Below are 9,290 nucleotides of genomic sequence, written 5' to 3'. Positions count from 1 at the left end.
AGGGTCTCCTTTCTATTTCTAAAGTGGCACCTCACCTAAGATGCAAGTCCACATTTGTCCTTCCTGATCTTGCATCCTCTATGATTTTATATTTTTTATCCATTTATTAGTTGGCAATTTCCTACACCATGATTCTTCCCAATTTCTATGTTATGTTCCCTCGTTCATCCTCCTTGTGCCCTCTGTCATGCATTCCCTTGTGAAACAACCTTCCTACATGCCCAGCCTCTTTAGAGAATGTGTTCTCCCCCTCCTGGGTGAGCTGTCTTCCTCAACACGTCACCTGGGTGGTTGAGATGAGAGCCGCTCAGCCCATGTCAAGAACCTCCCCTCTGGTAAGTTAGGTCTTGTGTTGACTGGATCTCAGCAGGGTGGCCCAAGGAATCCCTCCTAGAGTGGAGGCAGGGACTTAGGTAGGGGAAAGAAGGGGAAGGAAGGGGGCCCTTGTTCATTCTTGTAAATTGGCCTCTGTTAGTTCCAAGGAGTACACTGTTATACTTTGCATTCCCATGGGAGAAGGACAGGGTTCCAGCACTTTCTCCCAGAAGGCTTCTGGCTCCTTTACTATGCAAAGTTGCCAGGGGAGCGATGCTAACTCCCCTAGCAGCAGTGATGTCTGACTTCCTGGACAACAAGGTCTGTGTCTCATTTCCCAAGTCTACCCAAACACGTCCTATACTTCTGTGCCTATATGATGGAAACAATTAACTACTTTCATAGTTGGCACTAGAGTTTCTCTTCGCAGTCTTAGGAAACACCTTGATAAGCTTGTATTAAGACATAAGAGGAAGGGAGAAGATGCTCTGCATAAGACAAGTAGGATAATTGATTTTTTTTTTTAGTTTCTTAAAGGGAGGGGCATTGATGAGTGGAAAGGAGCTTTTTAAAGAGATGGTGTGGATTAATGCCAGAATCCCTTGGTGGGTGGCCTAAGATCTCTGATGCCCTGGGTCCCTTTGGAGTCTAATCAGCTGCTGCAATTTATCATTCCTCTGGGTGCCTTGCATCCCCTTCCTTCTCTTTCAGAAGTGCATCGATGCTGCAGCTTTGGGAGAGGAAGCCTGAGTTTCCCATCTGGGAAAACACAGTGCAGACCACAGTCCTGGGAAGCAGAAGCCCTGTACAGTGGAGGCCTTGAGATCAATGAGTCAGTCTTGGCAGTTTGCAGAAACCTTGGTGAGGACTTTGGGCATTAAGGCAATTGTCCTAGGTATAATGGTTTAAGTGAACAGCATCCAAATTAGCAAAACAATGATTGAGTGTGGAACTGGAGTTTGGTTCCATTCACTCTCAATGAATGAATGGTGAAATTCTACAAGAAATGGGCATATGACAGAACTTGGGAGGTGGCTCTCAGATTCTGCTTTCCCTCATCCACACAGGATAATTTCTGTTAGCAATTGTTTTCCTCACCCACCCACTCACCTCTCTTTTTCTCCTCTTATTCGTCATTCCAACTTCCAGCACTTTAAATCTGCTTGAATTTTTGGTTCCTTACTTAGCATTAGGGGGTACGATAGGGAGAATAATGGCCCCCAAAGATGTCCACATACTAATCCCTGGGACCTGTGACTCAGCTATCCTACATGTAAAGGAGAATTAGGGTGCGGTTAGAATTGAGGTTGTTAGTCAGACGACCTTAAAATAGGGAGATGATTCTCGATTTTCCTGGCCGGCCCAGTGAAAACACAGAGGTCCTTGAAGGGGAAGAAGGAGGCAGAAGAGTTCAGAGCCAGAGGAAGATGTAACTACAGAAGAAAGGCACAGAGATGAAATGTTGATGGCTTTGAAAATGGAGCAAAGGGGCACAAGCCAGGGCAGGCAGGCAGCCTCCAGAATCTGGAAAGGGCAAGGAAATGTATTTTCCCCTAGACTCCCCCAGAAAGGAATGCAGCCCTGCCAACACCTTGATTTTATCCCAATGAAACCTATGTCACAGTTCTATCCTACGGAACTGTAGATAATGAAGGTGTGCTGTTTAAGTCACCAAGTTTGTAGCAGCAATAGCAACTGGCACAGCAACTAACAGAGTGGGTGACTACAAATAGTAATGAATACAACTAATAGCAATGATGTCAAAATTATCCATGAAAAATTCCTCTAGAAGGGTCAGCGGTTAGGATCCCAAGTTCTCAGGCTGCCCCTATAATTCCTGGCTCTTGAGCTGTTGCCTGAGCACCTTATAGGTTTGTGAGAATTGATTTAGTATATCTAAAGCCCTTAAAATGGTGCCTGGTAAGTTGTTGCTGTTATAATTATTATATTCCTCTGCCAATCACCCCACCTTAGGCAAAGGCGGATTCTAATTTGCAAAAAACTTGCATTTTATAAACATTTGCTTCATGCATACATAGAAAAATTTAAACTCAGTAACCTAATTTGAAAATCTAAGTTCAAACCCTGGCTTTGCATAAAAGCCCTGGCATTGGTATGCTAGAAGAGCTTTATGTTTGAGATTTGGAAAAATTTTCAAGCTAAGCACGTGGCATAGATAATACACAAGGGAGGCTGTGCATTTAAATCAGACGGAACATGGTACTTCACACAATTAGCTGACTGCCAGTGAGTAAACAGGCTTTGATTTTTCCCAGTTGAGCTGCTAGGAAGATGGTGTTAGAAAACTAGGTTAGGTAATGGTATTCTTTAGTCATTTCATAAACGTATGGCAAGCCAAAGAGTTTGCTTAGAAATATATTGAAAGATACAGGCAGGGGTCGGGTAGAGGTTTGTTTAGAAAGCGTATTTACCAGAAAAAGCAGTTTTGTGTGTGTTTGTGTGCCACCAGCCAATTTGGAGCCTTTCAAATATCACTATCAACTAATGCAAAGAATATTTGCATCAGTACACAGAATGGTTTTGCACTTTATTTTCATGTCCAGCTGACAGTTTTAATGCAAATCAAAGTTTTTGTACTTGCAAAAGTCACTCACCTGCTGTCTCTCTCTTGGATTACTTGTTCTGGGGGAAGCCAGCCACAGGGACAGTAGACACCCAGACTACTCTGTGGAAAAGATCACATGTTGAGGAACTAAGGGCCCCTGCCCACACCAGCACTAATTTTCCATGTAATGAGTCAGTCACCTGGGAGGTGAATTCTCCAGCCTCGGTCAAGCCTTCAGATGACCACAGCTGGAGCGGATGTCTTGACTGCAACCTCAGGAGAGATCCTGAGTTAGAATCACCCAGCTAAGCCGCTTTCAGATTCCAGCAAGAAGGAAGCTGCAGTGCTTTTCCTGGCCTGGCCTGGGCCATAAAATCCATTTCCACAATATCCTCCTGGGTACACAGTTCAGCCCCATTCAGGGTGGAAGGGGACTACACAATAGTGGGAACACCAGGAGGTGGGTACCACTGGGGGCTGTCTTGGAAGCTCACTACCATACCCAGAAATTATCTTACAGATCTCTTCTTGGGGCTCCAGCAGAAAGAGAAGTTTGTTGTATTCCCCTTAATTTCAGGGGTGTGGGAAGGCCTAAGGAACTAGTCTTCAGATATGAATTCCCCCTTTGGTCTTCTGGGAGAGCCCTTTCCCTCCCTGCAGGCATGCATAACCAGCAGGGCCTTGCTTTCTGGGCCTCTCAATTACTTTGGAAAGAATTCAGCAGCCTCACACTAAGTCCGTAGTCATCACTGGCTTTAGGACAGAAGATTGAACACTATAAAGTAAGTCCTGATGCTGCCAGAATGCCCTAAGTACTTTTGACTTTTTTATAGGGCCAAAATGAAGGGCTTATTTCTTCTGAATGGAATCCTTGAAGAGGTATTTCTTTCTCTCATTTGGAAACAAATTCTTTTAATAAAGATCTAGATTGGCTTCAGTTATTTACTCGGTACTCTCTCAGCTGCAAGTTGATGATTAGATACATTCCATTTCAGTGACACACACATTTGAAAGGATTCATGCTTCTAATCATAAAAAGATAAAGTTTTTTTTTTTCCCTTAACATCTGGAGTCTGATGAATAATTACTATAATTAAACAAGAGGCCATTGTGTATTTCTGTATTTTTTAAGCTTCAAACGTCTCTCTGTGTGCAAGATTTCATGTTGCACACTCTTTGTTCTAAAGCATTCTACTGTGCAGTGTTCAAAATCTACTGAGGAGCTTTAATGGCTGGCGGTAAAAGTAGGTCATTGTGGCCTAATCTTTATCACACCCTTATTCTGCTTCTTCAAAATCCTGAATAAGTAAGCCTACTGCTCCACTCAGGATTCCACAACCTATGCTCTCACACCATGGCCCTGGAGGGGCAGGGAGCTGGACTGGTCACTTCGGGAGGGTGTTTGCATTCCTACCAACTCCTTCCCTCCTCCCCACTACCATTACATCATCTTAAAGAGTAGTGCCATGTCAATGGTTGTTAAGACAGCTAGAAATACATTTTAGGTGAAGCAATGGGAAATATGCAATTGAAGCAACCTGTGGTCAGGTTTGTAGTGAAAGAGTGACACCTCATGTTTCTTAGGTGCCTGTTTTCCAACTAGATGATGTCAGCCCTGTCACCATCATTCAACTGGTCATACCTCAGGTTTACCTCCTTTGATGTTAAAACATGTTTATACTTTTGCAGAATCCTAGTGCTTTGCTAGGAAAACTGATGTTGGTACCGGGACCACCATCTGAGAGTTTATATCTGCATGTGGATTTGGTAGCCAGGTTTGTGAGAAGAACCATGGAAATAAGCCTAACTACCTGGAGCCTAAGTGGACTCGAGAAATGCCTGAAATCGTCATCACCATTTTTTTAACTTCATGGGTGTTAAATATTTTTTGGTAGTTGAGGAATTACAAAGAGTTCTGGAGGCCCTTATAAAGCAATTGCTTTATATTTTCATAATATTCCTTAAATGCCTTGTGCATGGTAGGTACTCAATAAATTTTGACCAGTTGATTGAAATTCTGTAAAGTTTATTGTTTGATATTTGCATTTGGCCAATTGAATCATGTTGCCAGAGGCAAAAGTAACTAGAAGGGGCTGGCAGGGTCAAATTATGTTTTGTAGCCTCATAAAATTTTGAGAAGCTGATAATTTTACAGACCCTTTATAAGTCTGTATTCATATTTATAAAAATCTTTGCTATTCTGTAGAAAATAGTGTTATTACAAGGGAATAAATGATGCAAATAGTTACTTGATTCAAAAATTTCTGCTGATGGCATCTTGAAGAATTTAAGACATGGTCACACCCAGTAATTATAGGCTTACGAACATCTTCACCTTTTCTCATTGACTCTGAAGAAGTTTTATGAAGGTCACAAGACAGACATTCAACAATGGGAAAGAAATGTTGTACTTTACTATTTTGTGATTTTGTTTTTTATAAAATAATCCAAGGGAGGTTAATTAATACATACACTTAGCCCTATCAAAAGAAATCTGCAGGGATAATAAACATTTAGGCTGCTATTGCAAAGAAGAAGGTACTAATTTCCAAGGCAGAAAGAAAATATATTTTCATATTAAGTCATTATATTAAAAGTCTATGTGCATGCATATTAGATGCATACAGGGTTAGAGCTATGGCTCATGTATCATTCTGGAGAAAAATTAAGGAGAAAATTATCCCTTATAAAGAGTAACTGGTATGAGATGGCAGAGCAAGTAGATTCGTTTATCTCCACAATGTATCAAATGACCAGCTCTCATAAAAACTACTATTAACCTAAAAAATTAGGGTCAGTAAAAGCCTTGCTCTAATTCACAAATCTCAGCAAGCTGTACTGTTAGAACCAATGAGCTCATCAGGATAGATTAAAGACTAAACACAAAGACATTATAGAATGTGTAATTTTAATGTTTAATCATATCAGAGCCACCCTTTAATAACATAATTTTATCATGGAACCCCATATGTTTTCCTTAAAACCAAGAAGGCAATCTAAAAATTTTTAACCTGTTCTCATTTCTTGGCTTGTAACCCCATTTTGCTTAATTTCATTTTGTAAAGCTGGCTGAAATGATGCTATTCTGGCACAGCCCATGATGACAGTGAAGATGACACGAACCACTCCTGTAGATGAATTCCAACATTGAGAATTTCAGCATTCACTCCACATGCCACTGGGATAGCAGTGATGCCAAGGGGTAAATGCTCAGCCTAAGCCTTGGTCACACTCTGGATTACATCAATCCACATGTATTTGCTTTTGTAATGATCCTAACCAAACCAAGCAATGAAACAGCCTAGGCTATGTAGACACAAGTTCAGACCCTTACAGAGAAACAAGACTTAGCAAAAAATGGTAAAAACAGTTCATCACTGTGCCAGTTTGAATGTATTATGTCCCCCAAATGCCATTATCTTTGATGGAATCTTGTGTGGGCAGATCTATCAGTTTTGATTAGATTGTGATTCTTTGAGTGTTTCCATGGAGATATGCCCCATCCAACTGAGGATGATGACTCTAACTGGATAATTTCCCTGGAGGTGTTGCCCCACCCATTCAGGGTGAATCTGAATTAAATTACTGGAGCACTGTGTAAGCTCAGACAGAAGGAGTGAGCTTGCTACAGCCAAGAGGAACACTTGGAAGAGAGCACAGGAGCTGCAGATGAGAGACAATCTGAAAACAGCCATTGAAAACAGACTCTTGCTCCGGAGAAGTTGAGAGAGGACAAATATCCCAAGTGCAACTAAGAGTGACATTTTTGAGGAACTGCAGCCTAAAGAGGAACGTCCTGGGAGAAAGCCATTTTGAAACCAGAACTTTGGAGCAGACGCCAGCCACGTGCCTTCCCAGCTAACAGAGGTTTTCTGGACACCATTGGCCATCTCCTTGGACACTTTATGGCCTTAAGACTGTAACTGTGTAACCAAATAAACCTCCTTTTATAAAAGCCAATCCATCTCTGGTGTTTTGCATTCTGGCAGCATTTGCAAGCTAGAACAACCACCAACATCCAACCTATCTCCAACAGTTTATACCTTAGAAGAAACTTCCTGGTATCTCATTCAATTTTCAATATTCATCAGTTTTTAAAATTATTACTTCTAATTCACAAATGAGGAAATGGAATCAGAAACAGCTGATTTAAAATTCCCTCCAGATTCCACTGTGCTTGGATTAGGGCTGATCCGAGAATTATCACATGCAAGTGGACAGATGAAAGTGCTCTGAAGTAGCCACGGAATTGCAACAAGACCATAAACTCATTTCATTGCCATCCTCCTAGGTCACAGTTCCTCAGAACACAGAATTGTTTTGTAATTTCTCTTCTTTATCTAAAGGAGCTGATACTTTGATGGCTTTTTTTTTTTTTTTTTTTTTTTTAACCAGGAGCTAATGAAAATAAATTCTCAAAAAGTATCCTCAAATCCGACTGTGTGTGCTTCCTTCTTCCCAGTGCAGGAACAGGTGTGAGGGTGGGGGCAAGCCCCTCCAGATCCAGTTACTTGACTGGCTCCAGGCACTGACCACACTACGAGAAAGAAGTTGAGAAAAAATGAGATGGAGATGTAGGGAAGGAAACCTCTTTGCTAGCAACCAGTTCAACACATTAAAAAATTTTTTTTTTAATTAACAATTTTATCTATAAAGAATGAGGAATTCATGAACATTCTATCACAATGAGTACCACAAGAGCAAAGTCTTCTAAAGAGCTCAACACTTTCAATGGATGGATCGAGGAGAAACAGAGCTTCACTGTCATAATGATTTGTGATCAGGGCCAGACAGAGATTGTGGGCATCCTGAGAGCTTAATAATTCTAAAATAACTTTAAAAATTGTATTCTTTAAATATTTGTATGTTTATTGTGAAGAGTATGAGCTCTGTGTAGGAGAAAGGAGAAGGGGGATGGTAGGTGACCCTCAGCATCTCCTTTGGGGGTCTATCAATTCACTCTTCCTGACTCCACCAGCAGAACCTAGGCCTGCCAGCTGCCTGGCCCACTCAAACATAATGACCTTGGTGTCTGGCCACCCCAAGTCTTGTCCACCACAGATACTTCCCTAAGAACTAACCTGGTAAATAAGTTTCTCCATCTTGCGACATTTCCACTACTTTTTTTTTTTTAATATACAACATTAATACTAGTCTAAGTCAAACATTACAATCAAAGATACAAAGCTCAATTTTTTTTTGTTATTTGAGGACCTCTTAGCATTGGGCAATTAGAAACTGGTGGGTGTGTTCTTGTTTTTCTCCCAGGAGCCATCAATCCAACCTTTGATCTGGGGGGCATCTCCTATAGCCTGGAGGCATTTAATGATGGCCAGACAGTGACTGTGTTGCGCTTCTCAAAGCCCTATCCTTGGAGTCACCAGAGGTTTGCAACCTGCCAGGCCTTATGTTCCCAGGCCCTGTCTTTAGGGAGGATGTACTGGGAAGTAGACACTCAGCCTTGGAGCCACTGGGCAGCTGGGTAGCTTCCTGGGAGATGAGCCGCGACAAGATCCAGGGAAGGACCAGGGACTCCTGAAGTGCAGAGGGGAAGGGGACTAGTCAGCTCTCCGCATGGTACATGGAGAAGGAAACTGTCCTCAGCACTGACAGACATGGGGTCAGGGGCATCTGTCTGGACCTCGAGGTGGAAGAGCTTGCCTTCTATGCAGTGGCTAATCAGGAGAGACTTTTGAGTGTGCGGTCTCTGCCTCCTGTCCTCTGTATCCTGCATTCTAGCTGTATAATTTACATCCTGGAAACTCAGATTACAAAGCAAGTAAAGTCAGAGAGGCTCTGGTGGTGCTAAAGTACAGTGGTTTCCCGGTCTTCCTGCCTTCAAGCAGGGTGGCAACTTGACCCAAGAATCCTACTTCTGAGGTTATGGGGCATGGATCAGTTATCAAGCCCCGCATAATAATATAACCACAAACTTAGCAGCTTGAAATAACACACATTCATTATTATGTGGCTGTGGGTCAGGAGTTGTGGGATGGCATAGCTGAGACCTCTGCTCCAGGGTCTCACAAGCTGCATGCAGGCAAGGCGTCAGCTGAGACTGCAGCACCTCTGAGGCCCCACTCACAAAGTTGCTGGCGGTCCACTACTTTTTAAACACCTCTTACAGAATAGTGTCCTAGGCAATAACCGCCCTGGCCTGTCCTTAATTCAGCTCTGATGATATGTTTTATAGGAAAAATAATCTTGTACATCAGGTATTTCCTATTTCCAGCACCAAAAAGTCATTATTTTATTACATATTTGCAAGGATAGAGTAGGAAAATGATGAAATGTTGATACTAGCTTAGCCCTTCATTTAAGGAAGTAATGGTCTTCAATTCTCTCTCTTTTCTTTTTTAAAATTCTCTTTTTGTCTCCACTTAAATATCTCTCCCTTCTAGGAAATCCA

General features: G+C 42.0%; 1 pseudogene; it reads left to right on the top strand.

Moving 5' to 3' along the window:
* Positions 1–2,225: 2,225 nt before the first annotated feature.
* LOC119507734 lies at positions 2,226–8,740 on the top strand (annotated as a pseudogene).
* The last annotated feature ends 550 nt before the right edge of the window (positions 8,741–9,290 follow it).

The sequence above is a fragment of the Choloepus didactylus genome, chromosome 13 (assembly GCF_015220235.1).
Source record: "Choloepus didactylus isolate mChoDid1 chromosome 13, mChoDid1.pri, whole genome shotgun sequence".
NCBI lineage: Eukaryota > Metazoa > Chordata > Mammalia > Pilosa > Megalonychidae > Choloepus > Choloepus didactylus.
This window is presented reverse-complemented; position numbering and strand designations above follow the sequence as displayed.